At 45.0% G+C, this 24,377-nt stretch overlaps 1 protein-coding gene across 3 annotated transcripts in view; it reads left to right on the top strand.

Moving 5' to 3' along the window:
* The first annotated feature begins 5,654 nt into the window (after positions 1–5,654).
* Positions 5,655–24,377, top strand: part of RAI2 (retinoic acid induced 2) — a 44,394-nt gene continuing 25,671 nt past the window's right edge. The window contains exon 1 of one of the 3 annotated variants that reach the window (XM_056498340.1): positions 5,655–5,790. The gene's annotated coding sequence lies outside the window, so the exon portion shown is untranslated. Of the gene's footprint in view, positions 5,791–6,173; positions 6,296–24,377 lie in introns of those variants that run through there. The other 2 variants (XM_056498355.1, XM_056498348.1) reach the window with 2 other exon arrangements.

The raw sequence follows: 24,377 nt of genomic DNA on the forward strand, positions 1-24,377 counted from the left end.
ATTTTCACACGAGCTTCAGCAGATGAGTAGGGTCACCATCAGTACTGGGGCACTGGTGTGGTGGCCCTCATCAAGACCTAAGGGTTTAAGAAAGGCTCTCTTCAGGCTCTCCTCACCTTGGCCAGGTGAGGAAAGGCAGGGGGAGGGGCAGCCCTGGGGATTTACTTGTTTTTGCCCAGTTTCAGATGCTCTCAACACAGCCCAACACACACATTGGAGTGCCTGAGCAGAGGCAGATGGTCTAAGGGCTGAGCTCCACACAGCAAGATGAGCACAGAAATTAGGAGCCCTCCCTGGTCATTGCAATACAAGTTTCCCCCCTCCTGCTTTGTAAATATTTTGAGCCTGAGCCAAAGACAGGTGGTGTTTGCAGGGACATTCTCAGTGACTCCAGCTGGATCTGGAGTTCCTGTAATTTGGACATCTCGGGGGAACCTCACGGTGACAAGTGACAATGAGAATTTCTAGTAAAATGTTTCTGTGTGCTGTGCCAGGGCACTTCTGCAGACAGCACTAGATGGGCACAGAGCATGACCTCTGTTAACAATATACACTACATGAAAGCTAATAATTCTGGCTAAAGCATATTCAAAATAGGATGCTCGAAGCAAAACTAATGCATTATTCACTGCTTGTTGGGAATACAAGAACATGGAGATAGACATCTGAGCCTTGGGCTTTTTCTGAGATGTACTGTACACAGGCTCAGTGGGCTTATTGGCAGCACAGTGACTCTTACTGCCATGGATCCTTCATTACTAATAGCATTTAAAATCTTGCTCTGTGATCAAATAAAAAAAAAAGTGGGCATATTCATTTTTGCTTTCTAGTCACATACTGTGATGAGAGATATTTCTAATGCTGTATTCATTCCCTTGGTGTAAAATGTGCCCTTTTCTCACCTTTACATTAAATCAGACAAATATTTGGTGAAACTCATAGGGTGAAACAGTGCAAAAATTGCCAATTTCTCAGTAGGTAGCTGAAAACAATTCTGAACAGAGCACCAACATAATCAACTCGAATGTTAACATGCAGGGTCTGCTAACGTAATGCTTCTCAAAAATAAAAATGTGTAAAAGAAAGAGAAAAATATGATATTTTATATACTTGTGATATAGAAATAAAAATATTTGTGACAATTTAACAGCCACTGCAAGAGCAGCATTGTAGAAAAATCTGGGATTTGCCTAATTGCCTATAGACAGCCTGAAATATAGAGACCTGCCTCTGAACTAATCACTCTTTGGTTCTTTTGTGGTCAACAGAAAAACACTGACACTTGGGGGAGTGATTTATCCCTTCCTAAAGTACATGTCTAAGAAAGGTCAAATGAATTGCATCCTAAAAGTGCTTATTTCTCCAGGCTGACCATAAAGGTTGAAGAGTGACTAACTCAGATGTAAATTAATACACTACAGACATACAAGCCTGTGGGTTGTTGGAGAGGGGGAGAATGCTGAAGTGCACCCCTATTCTTCCATTTGCCACAGTGGAAGGGTCTGTAGAATAAAGATAAATACTCTTCCTCCTCCTCCCCAAGGAAGGTTTCCACAGTTTCATCAGATGAGAGATTTTTGGTTGAAGGTGTTTTGCCATACATCACCAGAAATGGTACTACACACCCAGACCTGCCCCACAATATCCTGTGAGACTGAAAAACTTCTTCTGCAGGTGTTGCAGCAAAGACATTTTGGATCCCAGCAAGTAAGCCTGATATACAGGAATGGTTAATCCTCCTTGGAGCCAAAAGCAGCTTGACTGGATCCCAATTACTGCTTAACAAGGTATCTCTTGTCAAAACAGTTTTGAGGCCAACTTCTTCTGATGCTAGCTGATCTTTAAGTGCAACTGAAGATTGGCTTCAGTAGCACATCTTTGCTATAGCAAATTCTCTCTAAGACTTCTGGGGGGCTGACATGGAACCAACTTTTTGCTAGAAAACAGATTGAAATGTAAAAAGCAGCATAGTTCTATGAATTACTGTTATCCAAAATTCTCAGTTATCATTAGCTTCCCTATAGCTTATCCTTTTAAAAACCCATATAGCAATGAAACTTGTCTAGGTGTGTGTCTAGGTTCTTCTCACTAAATACTTTCAGGCTGATCAAATTACATATGAGTTCTAATGAATGTTCATATATTTAATTGAAAAGAGAATGCTGAGAATTGTGAGAATGCTGCTCTTGAAGTTGCTGTGCTTGATTTCAATATCCATGAGCTTGTATTTTCCATGTTTGAGAGCAGAAACTTTGCCTGAAAAGCCCATACTTGAATTTCAGATGACCCTAGAAAAAGGCAATTTTTAAATGTTAAAGAAAATCAAATACACATTCATATCTGCTAGCATGTGTTCCTCCCATTATAAAATAATTAAAGAACTACATCAGGCTAACAATCACTGCATCAAAAAACAGTATGTACTATGGTCACATTACAAGCAACAAAGTTGAGCTTAGTGATTTATGACAATATCACTAAAACCTCGTGATATATTTAGTGAGTGGTAATGGTAAAGGTTATAATTCCTCTGAGGGACAATAGTGATGAAATAAACCACGAGGGTCAAGTGGATTATGACCTTGTGAAAACTCAAATAATGGAGATGGAGCTTTATAAACTTCCTTATAATAGATAATGCCTTAAACAATTTAAAAGCTGCTCAGTACTCAATTTGGACTTGCCACAGGCTTACTACAGCCTATATATTATTAGAGAAAAACCTGAAAATTACTTCTGTCACTATGAATCTTGCATCTGCTCAGAACCCCCATTTTAGTTGCAATGAGTGCTCTTGCTGGGCTCTGAATGCTCCCAACAGACAGTGTGCATGCATTCATCTGTCAGTTCTCCCCACCCAGCATTTGCAGTGTGGCTGCTTATGCAGAATTTAAAGCTTGCAATGCATCCTGGATTGCTGTGTTAGTAATCACACCTGGCAGTATTAACTGTGCTACTGTACAGTACCATCCCAGGATCAAAGAGTTTCTACATGATCAAGTGATAGGGTGAGATAAATGACACTGCTGATTGTTTTACACGCTTGGCAAAAGGAAAGATGTCACATTTGTCAGCACAGACAATTCACCAGGTTCTTGCAGATCCTCTCTACAGAGTTACCTTATACACCCAGCTTTAGAACATTGTTTATAGTGGAGCTGAGGAGCACCACAGATGTGAGTTCATGCTGAGATTTAGGTGGAGGTGGAGCAACATCACATGCAAATGGTGACTATCCGGACCCACCTGAATACAGGATGCTGCACAAACTCTGAAAACAGTCTATGGGATCATAAAAAACTACAAGTCTTTTGCATACGTCCTCTCTATTACAAGACCATGAGTCACTCGACCAAGGTCATTCACATACATAGTTTGGGCTCCTTCATTTTTGTTCTTGCTGTAGTTTTCCTCCTGTGTGGCAACCAGCCTCACTAGAGCTAGCTTTTTGTACCAAGATACAGCATTGATCTGGCAGATTTCTGGAGAAGCTGCAAGGATAAAGCAGCCATGCTGAGGCACACACGTACAGCTTTATAAATTAATGCACAGAAAAATTCTTCTGCCAGAAACATGGAGAAGTTTGAGCCCATGCTCTCTCAGCTTCAAAGGCATGGAGGAGGAGAGAAGGCAAGGAGACAACACAATGCTTACTTACCCACTTGTGTAAGAGCACTGACAATAGCAGGCCTGGGAGGGCATCAGTCTGAAAGCAAACAGGACAATCAGCTGCCATTGAGAGAGGGATTTTTGATTGATTTTAAATTAAGGTCACTGTCCCCAGGCCACCGCTAGATTTGATTATTTCTGTCACATTTTAGAAGAGTGACAGAAACTTCTTTGCTTCCAGTGCTCTCTCTCTTCAGTGACTCAATGCATAATGATGGCAGGTGACCAGTGACTATCAACACACACCAAGGGGAAAGGGCAAAACAGAGCAAGCCCAGCCACGAGCCATTTGTCATGGAGGGACCTTTCTGAGCAAGCTGTGATTTGGTTGCTCTCTGTGGATTTCTCTCCTGTTAATTCATTCATTTTCCCCTCAAAATGACATCAATTGCCTGCTGTCATGGCAAAGGGCTTCACAGCTGTGTTTGCACGGAGAATCACCTCTGTACAGCCAGGTGGTGTGTTAAGGGCCTCTCCCTTTTGTGCTGGAAGCCAGAGCCACCAGTCCCTGCTCACCCTCTCCACACTGCTCGGGATCTGAGGAACCTCTGCCACATCTCCCCTCTGGTGCCTCTTGCCAGTGTGCATGCACCTAACTAAAAAACCCTTTCAAGCCATGGACTATCACTGCTACCCTCCTCTGAATCTTTTCCAGCTCCGCTATGTCCTTTTTGAGAAGGTGAGACCAGAATTCCAGCGCACATTTTCCAGTGTAAAATCTTTTCCTATTCGTTGCTCTCCTAACAAGTCCTGACATTTGAGTCACTCTTTTGGCCACACTGAGCATGAAGCTGACATTTTCTCAGCTGTGCATGTCCCTGGGCTCTCAACCTAGGGAAAGTGATGGCCAAAATCCTTCCATGAAGATGGGCAAGAAAAAAAATGACCAACTGCAACTGTACAGTTGTGCTGCTGTCTTGGGAAAAAACAAAAAACAAACAAAAAAAAACCAAACCAAACAAACAAACAAACAAACAAACAAAAAAACCTCAGAACCACCTCAGAATAACAGTAGTGGATTTTAATTCCCAAGATGCTACAAAATTCCCTCTCAGGCAGCTTGACCTAAATTCCTATGGGCAATAAGGAAGCCACATATTTGGAGCATTTGAAACAAAACTAGACAAATGCCCATAAATTATTGTATGGGGGACATTCCTACTCTCTTTTGGAAGATGGATTAGGCAGATGACCTACTAAGTTTTTTTTTTCCTTCTTTCACTAATTCCTACGATGTCATGAGTGTGTGTGCTTTACCCTTTCTTAAATCATAATCTGTTTGATCCAGCACCAGTCAAAGGTTTTGAAAAGCCCATTAAACCGCAAGAGGAAATCTTGAGCGGTTTGCTAATATCAACAGAAATCCAGATGGAATTACAATCATCTTTTATGCACATTCGAGGGCATATTATGTAATACTAGCCATGGATTTAGTTTAATGCACCGCACCTTCCGATAAGCTGCTGACGACACTTAATAGCGATTTGAAACCAACAAAAAAACTCCTTTGCCCTTGACAAAACTGGTTTAAAGCCTAGAGCTGAGGTCAAGGGGTTTAGGATATTCAGAGTGGGATGGGGAAAAGACCATGGGGGAGGAGGGGGGGCGGGCAGGAGGAATTAAAAAGGGCAAAGAGGTGGAGGGGAAATCAGAAAAAAACAGGAAGTCAGAATCGCGGTCAATCCGAGATAGACGCAGAGGAGACAAGGTCAAAACTTCAAGCAAGCAAAAAATCCAGGAGATTGATGAAGTAGGCTGACGCTGCCCGCTGCACATCCTCCCGGGTGTCCGTCCGGGCCGCTCCCGGCGGGATCCCGGCGCTCCGAGCCGGGCGCGGGGGCGGCGCTGGCGGGCGTGGCGCAGGCTGGGCGGGCCCGGCCCGGCACCGCCCCGATCCGCCCCGATCCGCCCCGATCCGCCCCGATCCGCCCCGATCCGCCCCGAACCGCCCCGAACCGCCCCGGCCCGCCCCGGCCCGCCCCGCAGCGCCCGGCGCGGGGGGAGCGGCGGTACCGGGCAGGGCAGGGCGGCGCGTCCCCGGCGGCGGCGGCCGCGCTGACAGAGCGGGCGGCGGCTGCGGCCCCATGGAGCCCAGCTAGGGCTGCGCTCCCTCCGGCGGAGGTGGGTGCAGGCGGCGGCAGCCGCGGGCGGGCGGAGCGGTGACAGGTTGGCCGCGGCGTTCTGCGGCGCTTTGCGGGAATGCCGCCCCCCGAGCGCTCTCCCCGGCGGCGGCGGGCGCTGCGGTACCGGGAGGGCGGCGGCCCCCGGGCCCCGCTCCGGCCCGTGACCATTGTTTCTGGCGGCGCCGAGCGGGCGCAGCGCGATCCCGGTGGCGGCGGCGGCTTTGTGCGGGTTGTCCCGGCAGTGGGGCTGCGGCGGGGGGGCGCGGAGGAGAGACCGTGACCGCACGGGCAGAGCCACCCACCCACCCCCGCCCTTCCTCCTCCTCCTCCTTCTCGTCCTCCTCCTCCTCCTCCTGCCTGCGCAACTTCTCCAGAATCGCGGCCGCGGGTGCCGTGGCCGGGCATCGCCCCACGGACCACCGAGCGCACGGCGGCGTCCAGCGCCCGGCCCGCGCTCCGGGAAAGGAGGCTGCAAACATGTAGGATGGATTTCAAGATGGGCGGTAATGCGATGATTTGGGGTCCCTCGCCTAGCCGGTCACAGGCGAGAAGCGGGAGGAGAATTTTACCCTTCCGAAGTTGGGGCAGGAATTGCTGCCGCTGTCGCCCGGCTTCTGGCGAAGTGTGCCAGGCGGATGGACTGTCACCTGCGTCCCTGTCCATGGCTTTTTCTGCATGGGGCTGTCGCGGGCGTGGAGCATCGCGCCGGCGTCGCGGCGCTCCGGGCGTACGTGGCGGTGGGTGCCAGGCTGGAGTGTCGTGCTCCAGAAGTTCTGCATCCCTCCGGGGGATGCTGCGGGGTGCAGGCGCCCTGGGCAGGAGTTGCTGGGCAGTTATTCTCCTTCTCTCATTTCACCCCCAACACACCTCTTTTTTGAGATTGGTTCGGCTTTGGTTTATTTACCGCTGTTGATGGTAGTTTTCGTGCATGTTCTCCATCAGAATTATTTTTCTAAAAAGAAAAATTATTCAAATGCGGGATTCAAAGTATATATATTGTCTAATGGGGATGTATTGTTAAAGAGGAAAGCGTATTTGGTTACGCATTAATTCTTCAGCTATTTTCCGTTTAAACTTGATGAGGAAATGTTCTTCTTTTTTTCTGAGTAACCTTTCATGTCATTTATCATTAGCAAATCGGCTTAGCATTCAAAGTAAAGCTTTCCTCACAAATACTCTACTGATTACTAATGTTATGTCTGAAACAGTCCATAGGACAGAAATCAGAAACACACCTCCGTTTTTTTAATATGTAAATTCGAAAAGCCTTTCTTTCCATTTCATGACGCTGCAAGTGGCCCCGGTTAATCAGATGTAACTACAGTAACTGGCAGAGGAGTCTGCTGATAGGCAGGGTGGTTTCCTGCACCGCTCTGCTAGAGCAACCTGATCAATTAATGCATCCTCACTATTCTGTCCTTGGCATCTCTGATGTATTTTATAGTATTTCTGTGAGGAGCTCCAGCAGGGAGAAGCTGAAGCCTCTTTCACCTTCAGACATGACTGAAGCCAGATTTGAAGAGGGTATAACTGTTTGAGTTGACTGGAGAGTGCTGCTGAGTTCCTGTGTATACATTAAATTCTGGAGGCAGTCCAGTAGCCAGAGCTATCTGGGTCAGACTGGAAATCACCTCACTGATGGGTTTTGCAGGGTCCTGATCTCTTCCTATGAAAAAAGAGCAAGCATTAAGCTTTTGCAACATGCACCCATTGCATTGTAGACATGGGCTGGAGAACGGAGCTGGTCATGTAGTGAGCTTGCCATGTGCAATCAGCAGGTCACACTGAGCACCCTACAACTTCAGGATGCTTGAGTTCACTGTGCAGAGCCTGCAGCAATATGAATTACAGGGGGAAAAATGCATTTAGATGTAACAAAGGCTGCTGGCTCATCTCCTGCATGAGGAACTAATTTTTTTTTTTTTTAATCTGGCTCCTGTTTCTGCCTCTGACACAAACTGCCAGTGTAGCTGTGGGCAAATCATTTCATGTTTCCCTCTCTCCTCATCTCTGCCTGACCTGCCAAGGTCTCATCTGTACAGGGCTGTCTGTTCAGACCCCGACCCAAACCCCTTCTTTCTACCAGCTGCACACAGCACTCCGAAACCCAGCGTAGGTGGTACCTCTGCTCCGAGGGGATACGGTGTGACATTCAAATGCTGCTGCTGGAGGCAGTCATGCAGACCTAGCAGCCTCACCAGTCTCTGATCCTACCCCACTAAAGCTGTCATTCTCTGCTGCTGGTGGAATTGCCCAGCGTTGTTCAGGCTGTGTTTGGCTGCGTGCTCACCCTTGTGCCTGCATCAAGCCAGGGAGGCAAGTGCCAGTGGAGATGGGCTGAGGATCACCAGCCCTTCGGGACACACTGTCACTTGAGGCTACAAAACACGAGAGGCCTGCTGTGATTTAGAAATAGAAATCATATCTAAAGGGTAAATTGCAGCAGTGTCACAGAAGAAATGACCAGAAATGGAACCTCGGGCATTCCTGCACAGCCAGCTGCGTGCTGCTGGGAGGGAGCGGAGGTGGAAGGGTGCAGCTCCCTCGGCATAACAACGGCATTCTTATTTTAGCATGGAAGACAGCCAGAGATAAGGAGTGGTTGTCATCCGGCTGGTTGGAGGATGAAAAAAAAAAAAAAAAGGAAAAAGAAAAGCTGTGTGGAAAAATATTTTGATGTAGGTACTAAAGGAAAAAAAAAAAAGCAGATAACCTTGCAAGTGGTAGACTAGCTATGTAGAGCTGGCAGGACAAGGCTTTTCCCATAAAATCCAGAATGATCCTAAATAAGCCCAGACCCTGTTAAATGACACATGGCTTTATCTATTTCAGATGTTTCTAGGTCCTAAAGATGGGACCAAATGTGAGGAGTTTGATGTGGCAGATAGTTTAACCTCAACTACTTTTACGTAACTCACGTGATTGTTACAGTAGCTGAATACCTCTGATGGGTGCCCCAGAGCTACTGATAAAAAAAAAAAAAACAAAAATAAAAAAACATATTTTCAAAATCCCCTGAAAAATCTATGGCAGCACAGGTGAGGGTTTGTGGAAGAGAGGTGGCCATCCTCTCCACAGGTAAGAGGATAGCAGTGTGGGAGCTGTTGTGATGCTGTGTGCTTGCTGGTCTGTATGCACAGGCAGCTGAAATGGTGGCCAGAGAAAGGGATATAAAATGGGAGCTGACAAATATTCTTGTTATGAAACTGGAATGGATGAATGATTTATGGAGGTACTTGCTTTCATTTTATTTTGTTTTGAGAGGAAGGAGATGGTTGGTGATGTGTGGCACTAGCCACGGATGGCTTTGTTTTGAGATCAGGCTGTGCTGGGTCCTGCCTCCAGAAACAGTATCTACAGAATAACAATACAGTGAAACACTTCCCAGCATTGCTTGAGTTCCACAGACTGTTTTCAAGATGAAAAAGTTTTCCTTATCTTATGTTCAAAGCCATAAGTCTAAATCCTCCCAGCGGAATCTAGATTTCAAAAAAGAGGTGGCTGTGTGAGAGGTCCTAGGCTGTGGGGATCTTTGTTAGCCTGTCTCAGTTCTCCTAGGGAATTTCCTTTCCTGCCTTTGCAGTATTGCCCATCTCTCCCAGGGCTGCTCTGTAAATAGGCCACTCTGTGGAGGAGCTGCTTGTTAGTTCTGGCTTTCCTTTTTTCCCACCCCCACCCAGTTCTATCCATGCTGTCCTTTAGTGTACAGAGCAGTGCTGTAACATGGGTGAAGTTTGTTTACAGGTTCACATCTGCAGGATTTTGCCAGTCCTGTGAGTAGCTGGATGTCCTGGGGACCCTTGTGTCAGCTGCAGCTCCACACTCAATTGCTGGCTTTGGGTGTGAGTGACTGGATCCCACTGAGCAGGACCTGTTTCCAACATCCTTTGATATTTCCTGGTTAATAGAATCATAGAATAGTTGGATTAGAAGGGCCCTTACAGGTCATCTAGTCCAACCCCCTGCAGTAAGCAGGGACATCTTCAACTAGATTAGGTTGAGAGCCCTGTCCAACCTGACTTGGAATGTTTCCAGGCATGGGACATTTGCCACCTCTCTGAGCAACCTGTTGCAAGTCTCCCCCCTCTCCCAGTAAAAAAGTTCTTCCTTATGTCCAGTTTAAATTGCCCCTAGTTTAAAACCATTATCCCTTGTCCTATTGCAACAAGCCCTGCTAAAAGTCTGTCCCTGTTGTCTGTCCTGTCAGTCCTTGTTAGGGATAGGAAGATGCTGTAAGGTTTTTCTGGCGCCTTCTCCTCTCCAGGATGAACAGCCCCAGCTCTCTCAGCCTGTCCTCATAGGAGAGCTGCTCCAGCCCTTGGATCATCTTCATGGTCCTCCTCTGGCCCTGTCCCAACAAGTCCATGTCTTTCCCATGCTGAGGACCCCAGAGCTGGATGCAGTATTCCAGGCAGGGTCTCACAAGAGTGGAGGGTGCCCTTGATCCAACTGTTTGTGTCATTGATGAAGTTATTAAAGGATACCAGTCCCAGTATGGACCTCTGAGGGACATCACTCATCATTGACCTCAATTTGTGCATGTAGTTGTTTGGAAATGCTTCTTTATGATACCAGAGGGATAAATGTTCTCAAGAATTAAACAAAGAGCCTGGGGTAGGTCTCCTGTTTCCTCCACGCTCTTCAGGAAAAAGGTGTCCTTCAGCTTAGTAGCTCCCAGGTGTCTGTATTGCTCCCACTCTCTTCAGAGTGGCTGCAGAGCAGCCACTAGAGCAGAGGGAAGGCAGCTGCTGTCGACTTGGAGGACAAGCTGGGTGTGGATTTGGGTTTCCCCCACCTCCCCCATGGCAGGCACAGAGATGTCAGAGCAAGTCCCAGGACTGACTGACTGTATCCCCAGATGTCTTATCGTTGAGCTGATGATTTGGGTGGGCTCTCATTGACAAGAGAGGCGAGGGAAGTTTTCTGGGGCACCTCACTTTGCTTCAATGGGGCTGCTAAGGGCAGGTCCCTGATCATTTGTGGTGCAGCTCCAAATTCATTTGGTCAGGCTAATTTTGAAAACAAATCTCTCTTCCAATGTCTGCATGTGCTTCAGCCTTTTAATTATTCTGCACTTTTCCTGTGGCATGGAAACAAAGAGGTGGAAGTGTAGTGGCCACCAGCAGGGCCAAGAGGGCAATGGCTCTTGCCTGCCCTGGCAGTCAGTGTGCTCCTCATAGCAAAGCCAGGCTATTTGGAGGAGTGCAGGTCTTTCAGTCCAGGAAAAAATAATTTGTTAATGGCCAGGGAATAATCACTTTACTCCAAAAATCCTCCCCAGCTGCATTGCACCAACTGTTCTTTATCAGTCTCTGAATCCTTAATGACAGTAGCAGTTAATTTCTCTTTCTCTGTTTTTTTAGCTGCAATGTCCTATTTTCTCTGAGTTTATTGAGAAAATAATAGAAGTAATTGCATAGTTACTTGTCACCTTTCAGAGAAGAAAACTCCCTGCCTGAATGGCCAAGTTAGTTACTTGGTGACTGATTCAGACAACAGCAACTTTTTGTAGCTCATCAGTTATTAATCTGTGCCTAGTGAATAACTAATTAACTAGAGGAGTGTTACTGAAATTCTAGTCTGTGATTATCAGAATATGGTGAATAAACTGTTCACAAACAGTGTGACAAAGGCACATGTATATTCTGTTGCATGTAAGCAAAAAAATCAAGAAACAAAGGGTTAGGAGTGACAAAGTGAGAAATGTGAATTCATTATGTTTATTTTCTTTTAAATTTGATTGTCTTTGAAGCTTATGTTCCAGTATTGCAGAAAATGGTCCTTGGTTAAAAGAAAACTATTAGGTATTCCTGTCAGTATATCTATAATAATTACATTAAAGAAAAGGTAGAGGAGCATTGGAATAGATGGGCAAGGAGAATGGAAGGCACAAAAAATAAAGTGAAATGTGAATTATTTTTGTGTTTGCATGATACACATCTTCCTGGTTGGTGGTGATGGATTACTTGCTGTAGAGCTGCATCTACACGAGGCCACTGCAAAGCAAACAGGAAGGGCAACACATTGTTTTTTAATCAGCATTTTCTTAACCAAGAAGTCAGGCATCACTGTCTGAATAATGGATGCCTTCATCTCCAGCCTTGGTGATGGGGCTGGAGATCAGAGGCAGCTTTCAGCCAGGAGGTCTGCCCTGCAGAAAGGTGGGGGTAGAGGACTTCTGACATAGCCAAGCCTGCTCTGCAGGCTGTGGGATGCTGAGGGGAGAGCAGAAGGAAATAGGAACATACAGGCAGATCCTAGAAGAGGGACCACACAGATGAGCCTTTCTGTTCTCATGTGACATGCTTGTAATTCATCTCTGGTCCCTGGGGGATGGATGGAGTTACCTCTTGCCTTTTCATGTCTGGAGAAGCCATGTATGCTTAGGGTGGATTCACAAAGCTTCTGTGGCAGAAGGAACTGGGCTCTGCCTTGGAGCTCTGCTGCATTGTGTGTGCAGGACACATCAAGGAGTGTCCTTCTTTCACAGGACTGGTGGTGCCAAGCTCAGTATCTCACATCTGCCCCCACCCTTGTGCCTAAGCTTGTGTTCATTTTGCAGAAAACTGCTTGACCACACTCCAGTTGCACTACAACAAATTAATGTTGGTAGGTGGAAGAAAACAGATGCAAGGAATTTACTTCCCCATTCACTGAGGAAATGCATCTGCCTTTGGTTTGGGTTTGATGTCCCTAACTGATTTTTTTAGATGCTTGTGTAACAGCTGTGTTTAGCTATGAAATCATCACTTCTCTTTTAGGATACATTTTGGCCATCACCACAGCTTTCTGTCCTCTAAATGGGGGTGTTGAATTGATGGGGGTAGCCATCAGTTGGATGCCATGAGTGCTGTGGATGCCATGAGTGCTACAGACAGGAAAGTGGAAGCAGCACAAGGCTGTGTGCCATGGATCCATCCCCACATTCAGAGCATGGAACCTCAGAGCTGGGCAGTGGCTGGCCTGGAGGGACCTAGCACAGCCTCCCACCCAGATGATTAGGTCAGGAGACAAGGTGAATCCCCTTGGTCACAAACAGACATCTTAGACTCACTTTGATTACTGGAAAGGCTGGCCAACACTCTTTCTTTGTATTTGCTTTTTGGTGGAACTGAAGAGCTCTTTGCTCTGCAGCATAAAGACCCAAATGTTTTGGATAATTCTGATTTTTTTAAGAAGAGGTGCCCCTGCATTTCCAAGGAGCTGAGGTTCTCAATCAAATAACCTTTTATTTTTAAAAAGGAAGGAGGTGTTTTTATTAGAGTTTCCTGTTTTGAACTCTTTAGTTAGAGGGTATGAAGTGGTCAGAGGAGAGAGACTTATCATTTAGATCAGAGTTGCCTCTTTGTATTTTCTTATTTGTATTCATAATACTCATGTATAAATTATTTTCATGTATGTACACATATGTGTAATATATTTAGAATTGTGCCATTTTTCCCAGTTCTGTTTAAGGCTGCTACTTGAAGGAAATCTAAATAAGGTTTCCTGTCAAGAGTGGTTTAGATTTAGCTGGCCCTGCCTGGGGCTGAGGGATGGGTTAGGACACTTCTCAAGGTCCTTTTCAGGACCCTTTCTGTGATTCTAGGCAGTTATTCAACAAAACAGATTCATAGCAGGTTGTGCTGGTTCATAGCTGGTAATGCTAAAAGGGTTTTGCTATAGCATTTAATGTGGTTATTTGTTTGAAAAGGAAATAATAGGTAATTGTAGCATAGTTACTGCTGTTGCATTGGACAAATGTTTCTTTAAAGAGGAAAACAACTGATGTTACATTTTTAGACCAGCATCATGATATGGCTGTGATTAATTTTTCCAGGAGCTTTGTGTTTTTTATATCTGCTTAAGTGTATTAACATTTTAAAAGGTCAAAGGTAAGCTTTAAAATGGATGCCAAATTAAGATGGATGGGAGGAAAATGACATTTACTTCTTGTTACTGCACATTGTTTGAATTTGACCAAAGGCAAAAACAAAACAAAGAAAAACCCTCCCCCCCACAGGCACGCACACACGCATGTGTGCATGCATGGACAGACAGCCATGTTCCCACCACCTGCCTTCCCTCCACACCTGGTCTGGCAAAATCTTATTCATCAAGTCTGATTAATCATGATAATCATCATTAGTATCCTAATGAAATCAGCAGTCCCATGTATCCACTTCCAGACAGCCCTTGTATTCTTTCCCAAAGTATATAATTTAACTAGTGTGAGTGCACTCTGTAAATAAAAGTAGCTAAAATATAAATATTAGGAAAACATGGCTAATGAGAACTCCAAGTACGTTATCATTTCCTGCCCTTGCTATGTTTGAGATGATGATTTCATCAGGGAAGGGACTGGACCCTCATCCCTATTCATGCAGTTCCTTGCACATTGAGTCCCAGTGAAAGCAGAGAATAAAATATGGTGGGAATGATGCCTTTGCTTCCAGAGGGAATGGTGGCCAGTCCCAGCCAAAGGCAAGGCTTTGGGTTTGGACCAAGAGGCTTAGCTTGAGAGAAGGACCAGATCTGGTTTATGTCCATCATTTCCACTCTCACCCTTAAATGATGGTGGGTGGCCTTGCTGGTGATATGCCCTGTGTCTCAGGAATCTCAGCCACTCTCCTGTGAAAGGCACCCAGCCTGTGTTTGTGGATGCTGTTGAACAAGACAGATTCATTCCTCTCGCTTCATGACATCTGCCAATATAAAAGAGTTCAAAACAAGAGAGAAAACCACTAAAATTTCTTCAAATCCTTCTTCCTGGTGGTGACTAGTGGCTCATCAAGGGAGGCTTCAGACTGTATCCTGTGTCAGCCTGGGGCACTCAGCCCATGTCCTATCCCAGAGCACACCCCAGGTGTCACCCAGAGTCACCCAGTGCCAGCTGTGGCTGAGCCACATGTAACCAAAAACAGGCAGTGCTGCTGTTCCCATGCCCACATCTACTGCAGCCCTTGGGCTCCCAGAGCAGAGCATGGGGGAGGAGGAGGGAGAAAGATGCAGCACTCAGCCCTGCCCCTGCACAGCAGCATGAGGTATGTCCAAGGCTGGGATAAGGGATAGTCAAATCTTCTCCTCCCTCCCCAAGAAGCAGCAAGCTCTCCTAAGCATCCTTTCCTGGGTGCTGAAAATGTTTGTCTGACAAAAAAAAAAAAAAAAAGAAGGAAAGATTGCAATTGCTCATATTCTTTTTTCCAGTGTGAAAATGTATTTTTCATTTCAAACTGAATGGATTGAATCTGAGTAGAACAAACAAGACAGTTTTATTTTTTCATTTTACCAAAATTTCTTTTTAAATCACTCAACCCAAATACTTCTTTTTAATTTTTTTTACCCCAGCCTTGCCACTATAGCAAACAATTCCATTATTTGCATAGCTCTAATTGCAGTGATTAAACAAACACAGCAAACTCCGACCCTTTGCAGAGCCTCATCACAGCCCCACAGCCAGCTTGGTCTGTATTTTGTCAGCAGAGAGGGAGATGTGGCTTTGTGTAGACTGAAAATAAATTATGGACTTTCTGGTATTTTTTTCCCCCTCCAAACTGATACACTATCAGTTTGGAGAATGAATAATTTTGCCTCTTCTGTTGCTAGCTGGCTGAGAGATATCTCCCTATTGTGAACCTGGTACAGTTTAAAAAGCGTTTGGATTTTCAGTGCTTTGTTCACATGTCACGCATAAGTTGCAACCTCTGTTGCTGTTATTAGAATAATGTGTAGGGTTGCTACTCTGTTAATAATACCCCTATTAACATAAAGTAAAGAGAGACAAATATCTACATCTGTTTGGAGTTTTTTTTCTGTGAAGGTGGTGTGTACCTGAAGACAGGGTTAAGGAAAATTTTATCTGACTCCAGTTGCATCAAATAGGAGCAAACAATTATTTGGACATTTTTTAATGACGTTTATTTATAGCAGGTAAGGCACAGGCGGCTGCTATTTCTCAGCGTGCTGGAAGAATGTTCTCCAGATGGTGCTTGCTGTTTATGCTTCTATTCACTTCACTTGAACACAGCAGCACTCTGCACAAAACATGGAGAATTGGAAAATAAAAACAAAGATGTTTGTACAAAGAGCCGTGTGATTTGCAGGGATGTCTGAGCTGACTGATGAGCCGTGCGTGGGGCAGCGGGGGGATCACGGCTGGCACGGAGCCCTGAGCCCTGCACGGGGCACAGACATCACCCTGCTCTCCCAAAATGTGAGCAGAGCTGCCCATCCTGCCCCGTGTCTGAGCCTCTCCTGCACAGCAATTGGGGTGAATGCAGGAAAGGCTGTTGTTTTAAAGGCAATATTTCTGTTAGGTTTTCTGTGACTGTGCAGCCCCAAGGTGGGAGGGACGCGAGATAAAGCATTTCCTAAACCTCACCTGTGCCATCGTGTTCCTTCAGCTCCTAATCTCTCTGCAAAGTACTGGAGCCTTTGGCTGGTTCACCTGAAAGCAGCAGCTAAAGCCAAGACTGATGCCCAAAGGGAGCAGCGTGCTCCATGATTTCTGCTGGTTGCAGTGGTGAAGATAGATAGGTGCCCAAATGCTTTTTGTTGTGCAGGACTCACACAAAACATTCTCAGAGTGGAAGCTTTAAATAAAAGACTCTGGAATCTAAATATTTTTTTTTCATTAAAAAACCTTGGGAAAAATAGGTAAAGAACTCAATTATTTAAATTTATTACAAAAAAAAAACCAAAAAAAACCCAAAAAAAAAACAAACAAAAAAACCAAACAAATTAGCCAAACAAAAAAAAAAGCCCCAGGCAATCATAAAAATAGATATTAATAAGCAGAAAAAAGGTATTTTTTTTTTTTTTATAAATATAACTTAATGTATGGGTAAAATAAATAAGTATTTCTCACTTCTACTGAAAACAAACAAGAAGAGGACAAACCCACAGCACTTCAGGGCAGGTTTTCAAATACCAGAAAACCATACCAATTTTAAACTTTGGAACAGGACACAATTATTTCTTTGAGAACATGAGCATTCAGATTTCTTCGAAATCTAGTTTAAAGCCAGCAATATTTTTAGTGAAATTAAATTTTGAGAAATTAATGTGTGAACAGCTCAACTGGTTTTGAGATTTTCTCTGGTAAATGGGCAGTGCTGCACAGCTCTTCAATTCCTCTCCCTTTCCCACTACCCAAGGGACAGCCCTTTCCCAAGCAGAACTCTTGCTACATCAGCTCCATGCTGTTTATCCTCTGTTGCTCCCTTGGCAGTTATTATTTCTTAATGTGTTAATTGTAGTTCCTGGACCCTTGTGTGTGAGGGTGTGTAATGCTCATGGTAATGATGCCCACACTTCTCTAGTTCCTGGAATCACAGAGTGAAAAACTGAAATATGGTTTGGGCATAGAACATCCAGTAAGAGAAGTCAATTAGAAGAATTCAAATAGCATGGCAAGAATAAAGTGGGTAATGGGGAAGAATAGCACTGGGTTAGGGTGGGGGTTTTTTAGGCTTATTGAGTTCTTATTCCTTCTGTGGCTCCGGCTTTGTGTGATATATATATTTTGTAATTAAAACGTGAATTATGTCACTTGCTTTCCACCTTTTAACAGTATTTCACAGTAAATTTCATTCCTAATAGCAAGTAGTCAGGGGTAAGGAATGACTTTGCTGAGTGATGGGGATTGTTAATTATTAAAAAGAGACCTATGGATTTGAAACAAATTAGACCTCATTAAGCCTAGGTCTGTTTCCACACAGGCCAGCAGACATGAAAAAGCCCATCCAGGAGCATGAAAAATCCCACTTTTTAGCTGACACATCCCTAGTGGCGATGCTCCTGGGCTGGTGGGGTGCATTTGCTTGTTTGGTTTGTGTCAGAGATCCCTGGTCTCTGATCTCAGTTCAAAACCCGTGACTCCCCTGGACCTTTCCCATTCCCCTGCCACTTCTCCCATCACCCCCAGCCCACCTGCACACGGGACTCCCACCTCACTCTGGAGCTGGAGCCCACCTGGCTGGGAAGCCAGTGCCCAGACAATGTTGGATTGGACCATATTGGTTGCTCCAGGTCTAGTGAAAGGAGAAACACAGGAAAACTCTTTTTCTCTTCCTTGATTTTGGAGGGGAGGATCTTGACCATAGAGTTCTCTCCATGGCTAGGCTGGCAAACTCTGTAGGATACATTTATTCCATTTACAGAGGCAGGGTTTTTTCATTTGTTTGTCTGTATTTATTTTGTTATCCAAACTTATCGGTGACTTATGTTGTTTGTACCTAGATTTTTTCTGTGGGACTTCAGCAAAAATCCAAAGTGATTGTTGAAGTCTACCCTCAAACCTCTGTAACCATGCCATGTTTTGAGCTGCTTTTTTGAAACTTTTTGAAGGCAATGGATGAGTGCATCTGCAGGTGAATCCTAATAAGGAGAGTGAAAGATGGCCTTAAATGATCATTTTAATTGTATATTCACAGGCATGCCATGTATGGGCTTTGCTGTCTGGCTGAGACATCCCCCACATCTCTGGCATTACAGGCAGTGACACACTCATATCAGGAGAAGAAACGCCCCTTCTGCTGGCTAGAAATCAGCAATAACATTTTGACATCTGTGCAACAGTTTAAAATGAATTATTCAGTACATAGATCATGCTGTTGGAGCAGCCAGCACATCTCTGCCCATTTACTACTGTCAGTCCATGGTGGAGATACCATTGATGCCAGAGAGAACTGAGCACATGGGCTGGGGGTAGGTTTTGGCCCATAGCCTGAAACAGCATTTGACAGCACCCCTGCAGAACATGATAGGAATAATCTGCTTTGCCACCAGCAAAAGACTGAAAGACAATGCCAGTCTGTTTCTTCTCTTGGAGTGTTTTGAACACATGCAGATCTTAAAATCTTAAGAATTAAAGAAAATATCTTAAGATCTTAAGAATTCAAGCAATAATTAATTGTTCAACTGTTTGAGTTTTGTTTTAAAGAGTGAGACTGGCATGTAATTTTGATTAAATCAATGTATTGCATATGACTCTACAGAAGCCCTGAGCATCTCTTTTCTACTGGGAGTGGAGCCTGAGCACAAACTGGCAGCAGGTCCAGGCCAGTCTTCAGCTTCTGCCAACTTGGAGAGTTAAAGTGAAGAAGTATCTAATCCCTGTCAGCAAAGAAAATTCATAAGATTCATGATATCAGCAGCATCTGATTTGGAAGAACAAGCTGAAGTGCTGTAAGAACACACTTTGGGGAACTGCAGATGGGGAACTGGGAGGAAACAGATAACTAAACACCAGCACATCCCTTGCCTGCTCAAGACAGGCATTGAGGAGAGAAAGTGGGCATTTATCTTGTGGTTAGCTTTCTGATTCAGCAAGGTCATCTGAATTAAGGCAGTGTATGTGTGGTGAGAATCCAACATCTGTTATTTCACAGGATGTCTGTTCCCTGTAGCTGCATTTTTAAAAATAAAATGCAGAACACAGTATGGAAATGTTCTGTGCTATGGGTTACTGTCCTTTCCTTGCCCTTCTTTAAGGACTATGTTGTAGCTGTCCACTGATGCTTATCTCACAGGTGAAAATTCAGAGAGTATTGCAGTGTTCAGCAATATCATCTGCCTGTCATTGTTCATGTTTTTCTGTTAGCTGGCTAAAAATGCCTGAGTTTCTACCTGCTCTTCCATTTGTGTGTAAGAAGTAATACTCTGCTGTGGAAGGAGCTCAGTGCTGTACATGAGAAGGCAAGACATATTATCCATGTAACTGTAAAACAAATGGCTGGCATAATGAAAGTTAAGCAAATCCTTATGTCCCCTGAAGTCAGTAGAATTTAAGCATATAGCTAAGTCTTGCTTGCAGTAAGGGTATATCCTCTGATAGGAGCACTGTAGCTGTGAGGTTTTTGAACCCCTGTGTGTGCATAGCTTTGTTTTCAGAATCCCCAAGAGCTTGGCAATTAGCTGAAGGATGTGGAATTGTGCTGTGCAGCACACAGCAGTGCTGGATGCTCAGGTCACCTCTTCAGCAGGAGGTGGGACCTGGCTCCCTCAGCCAGTCCCTGGTGGGAGCAGCTCTGCAGCTGGAGCTGGGTGTGAGCTGGGGTGTGCAGCCCTGTGTGGGGACATTTTTGTAGACACTAAAGTCTGTTCTGGCTTTTGTAGGGCTGCCATCACCAGTGTCTGAACCTTCTTGCTGTCTTTGATCCACTCACCATCGCTGTGCTCCCCTGGGGCAGGAGGATGTGTCCCCCTTAGGCAGGGAGTAAAAGAGGCACAGAGAGATGTCAAACCTGGTTTTAATGGTTATTTTTTGTGTCAGCATGTGTGGAGACATCTCTGGGGGAGGGTTCCAAACCTCCTGTAGTTTTGGACCCTCTCTGCTGTTACAAACTTGGTCCAGAGTGGCACCGTGTGGGAAGCTTATGAATGGGGCTGTGGATGTTCATCTCCCCTGTGTCAGAGCAGAATTCAAGGACGTGCCTTGCTGGTGTGGATGTGGGATAGTGGGGAACAAGGGAATATGCAGTCCAGAAGAACAAGGAGTGGGTTAAATATCTCAAGTAATGTATGTATGAGGGTGAAGAAGGATACCTGGATTTATTGCCACTTGATTGGAAGGATGTGTGTAGCCTGTGTGCATCCATTAATTAGTGATGCAGTTGCTCCATGCTGGTACCAATAAAACCTTAATAGTACATGATACCAGCCCGTGATTGCTTCCTTTTTTCCACATCCCCTTGTGAGGATGTGTGTATATCAGTGCAGCTGTGCTCTGTGTACAGTGTGGATGTGCTGTGGCTGCCTGCACAAGAAAAGGACAGTAAAATAATTCAGCTGATTATTACCTCCCATGTGATTTTTCCAAGTGTTTATAAAAGGATCTTTGATATGCAGCACTCTCTAATGTGCACAAAATAACCAGCATTGTTTTCTTTCCTTTTCCTGAGACATACTAATTCTTAAAATGGCTCCTGAGCAGGCTTTCCTAGGTACGTGTAGCAACTGCAGCCTGATGGTTTAGCAACAACAACAACAACAACGAAAAAGGCTGTCCCCAGTTTCCTTTATATGCACATTGTGCAGCTTTTCAAGCAGTGCATCAAGCACTGCTGGCTGGAAATTTCCAGGCCCATTTCCTCCTGCCTGGTGCATGCTCATAAAGCAAGATTGTCTGTATGGTCTGTAGCTGCAGTACTGCAGAAAGTCAATAAAGAGCTGACCAGCTCACCTCTATCAAAAGCAGTTGAGAAGCCCTGCCTCATCTGCCTTATTAAAACTGCACTTGACTCCTGCAGAGAAACCTAGTTGGAAACCTTGAAGAGGAGGGATAAAAAAGGAGTCTGAAATTGCAGTGAGTATTCTACAGCTAGGTCTTGCAGTCAGGTTAAAGAGTGCATATTGTGAAATAAACCAAAAAGGCAGTTTCATTAAAAATGAGGAAATGCCTGAATTTAATGCAATGAACTTCTGACTTTCCACCTGCACCACAGCACGGAGATATGATTAGTTATTGCAGCAATGAGGAGATTTAACTTGCTCCCTAATGGATTTGTATTTTGAATTTAAATATGTATATGCCTACCTATGCATGCGTGTTTATGCCTATATATGCATTTGTGCAGGAAAAGGCATAATGTAAAAATAGAGGCAAGAAGTAGAATTTGTAAAGGATGTTTGGGTTTTTTCTCCTTTCCTTTATATAAGAGTAATTGATTAAATGTTTGCCAAGCTTTTAGTAGTATCTGCTGGGAATCATCACCCTCACCTTCCCCAGGCGTGCCAGCTTTTTTTCACCTTGAAATGAAAAAAGAGAGAACTTGAACAGAAAGATCATTGCTTTAGCTTAATATTGTAAGATTTCAAAGATTGAATTTTCTGATAGTAATGAAATGAACCCTGAGTTGTGCCATGAATTTGATTGCAGTTAATTTGATTTTTGAGATGCTCAACAAAGCTTGCCCATTAGCTTTAACCTCACATACTTTGGATTTGTACAAACGTATATATGGGTAGAGATAACATGGAAATCTCTCTCTGGTGGTTCAGCTGCTTGTAACAATTACTGTCACTGAGTACTTACTACCTCTAGGGCTGTTGGAAGTAGTATCCACTGAGTTGCTGACCAGTAATCCCACTATGTTTATTGTTTTCGTGGTGCAGGGGTAGTTTTCCTTTTCACAAGGAAAAATACAGCTGAACATCTCAGCCAGGAGACTCAGGCAGACTCCATCCTGCAGTTTTTTCCAATTCTCACTGATCTTAATGAGCCTAGTCATAGGAATAGCAGTGACTCTTGTCAGAAAGGAGTTTTTTTGGCTGAAACTCACCATTTCTGTTTATGTGATTTGCCTCCTCAGACTTCAAAGTGAACGTGCTCTTCTTGCTGGTATTTGCCAAGAGGCAACAACTGTGGGGTGGGGGTATTCCCCAAGGTGGTCCCAAAGTCTGGCCTGTTCTCCTTACATGATTTATTCTCAGTCAGCAGTTGATAAGATGGTGGGAGATGGCCTTTTATATATATGTGTATATAAATAATACCAGCCACAGATAAGAAACTATTTGGTGATGTCAGAAAACTAAAGACTTAAGGCTGCAGATAACTGGAATTGTGTCATGGAGTTGATCGTGTGTGGGAAAAAGAGGAGGGTAACTCTGCTGCTGGGAGAAGATTGGTCACTATAGAGGAAAAAAATACAGAGTGCAGTTTCCAGAACAGGGGAGAAACAAGATCAGGGAGGGAAGAGATGAATGGCAGGGGCTCACAAGTTGGGAGTGATGCCTAAAGTTCTCCAGGCAATGGGCAAAGGGTTGAGCTGCCAAGGAGATTACTGCCATGAGCTGCTCCTGGGAGGTCCTGTGAGCAGGGGGATGCAAAGTCTCAACAGAAGTCAGGGGATATATGCCTTTGTGATGTGTGGAAGGGAAACTGCCCAAAGATGGAAAAAGGCTGGACACATGACTGGAAGGGAGGTGTTTTGTCTGGATCTGTGCCACTGAAGTACACGTCAGGCACTTGTGGAGCCAGGAACCAGGCTGTCTCCTTCCAGCTCCATCACCCTCAGCAAACCTGCTGGAGGCTCATTTCCTGGCCCCAGGGTCTGGGACAGCCCTGCTCCTCACCTGGGCACTTCTGTGTCTGTGCAGGGCTCCTGGAGGGCATGGCTGGCTGCTACAGGAGCAAGACCAGGGCATGGCCAGTGCCCTCCTGTCCCCCTGAGATAATCTGGCCTGGGTGCAGTGGAGCACTCGCACCAGGGCTGCTCTGAGAGCTTGGCAGGGTGAGGGGCCAGGTACCAGGGTGTGCCTTTGCAGGGAGCAGCTGTGCTTCTGCAGGATGCTGGCATGCCCACGCCTCTGCAGCATCCTCTTGGATCCTGCCAAGTCACAGTCCAGCAGCCTCCCTTGCTGACTACATGGCAAGGAGAGGTTTTGTAGTCATAGCTTACTATTTTATAGGGTTTTGGTTGTTACTTAAATTCTCTTCCCTCCATTCTACTTTTGGTGGCCCCACTGAAGGCAACGTGTGCAGTTATTTTGGTCAGAATTAGGCAAACCCATTCAGCAGCAGAGGAAAGGGGGAAAAACATTAAAGAGAAAGCACTGATTACTTCCTCAGAGAGTCCCATAGTACCAAATTCAGCACAGAAAATGGAGGGAAGGGGCAGAAACCTCTTTCTCTTCAGGGGTGTTGAAACACAGTGCCCTGGAAATGCTCAGGCAACAGAGACCATTAAAGCACCCTCTTGGCACGGAGCTGCCTGTTCATTCTGGCTGTTTTATCTCATGGTGGGCAGAGTTGTATCCTCCATGAGAATCTGCATCCATGGGCTCCTTGCTGCCAGCCTGCACCTGATGCAGTGGAGACTCTGCATGCTCCCTGAGGGACACACCTTTCCCCATGGCTGAGGCTGGGAGCAGCCTGAATCCTCCCCAAAAATGAGGATACAGCTTCCAGACTGCCACAAAGTTAGACTAATTCAGAGGCAGCATGTCCGATGTCTCTCAGCCAATGCCAGCCAGAAAGGAAACAATTTTACACATCAGCAATTTTTTATGATTAATAATATTATCCTGCCTTAATTGAAAAATGGGCTGGTGCCCTCAAGAAGAAATTAAGCTACAGGAATTAGTATCTAACCTCTTTATGATGAATGTGTATTTTTACACACTGCATATTACTGACAGTGCTTTTAGAAAGAATCGTGCCGTGTATTGTAATAAAAATTGTCCTGCACTGTTTGTAGTTGTGTGGCACCATTCTGTCTGGCTGACTTGGCTTTAAGAGCCGGAACGCTTGGGAAGAAGCAGTGTGAGGATGCTGAAATCCTTTTAAAGGGAATTTATGTACAAACAGGAGGATGATGTGTAGGCTCTGAGCTCTGCTATCAGTTGTTATTGCTGGGAGATATTCCCAGGGAGTCGATGCCAGACGGAGCATTAGCCACTGCTGGCCTCAGTGCCTTCGTGGGAAGTCAGTCATAAAGTCAGTGAGGGCTCCTGTTTGTGGGATTTTTAAACACCAGTGAATCATTTTACGTAATAAAGCGGTTGTCATTGGTGAGTTTGTGTAAAGGTCTTTGTGAACCACTTTCTACCAAAACAAAGCTTCAGCAGGAGAGACAGGAGTGCTGAAGGACAGGGAGATTTGTT

This window comes from Oenanthe melanoleuca, chromosome 1 (genome assembly GCF_029582105.1).
Source record: "Oenanthe melanoleuca isolate GR-GAL-2019-014 chromosome 1, OMel1.0, whole genome shotgun sequence".
NCBI lineage: Eukaryota > Metazoa > Chordata > Aves > Passeriformes > Muscicapidae > Oenanthe > Oenanthe melanoleuca.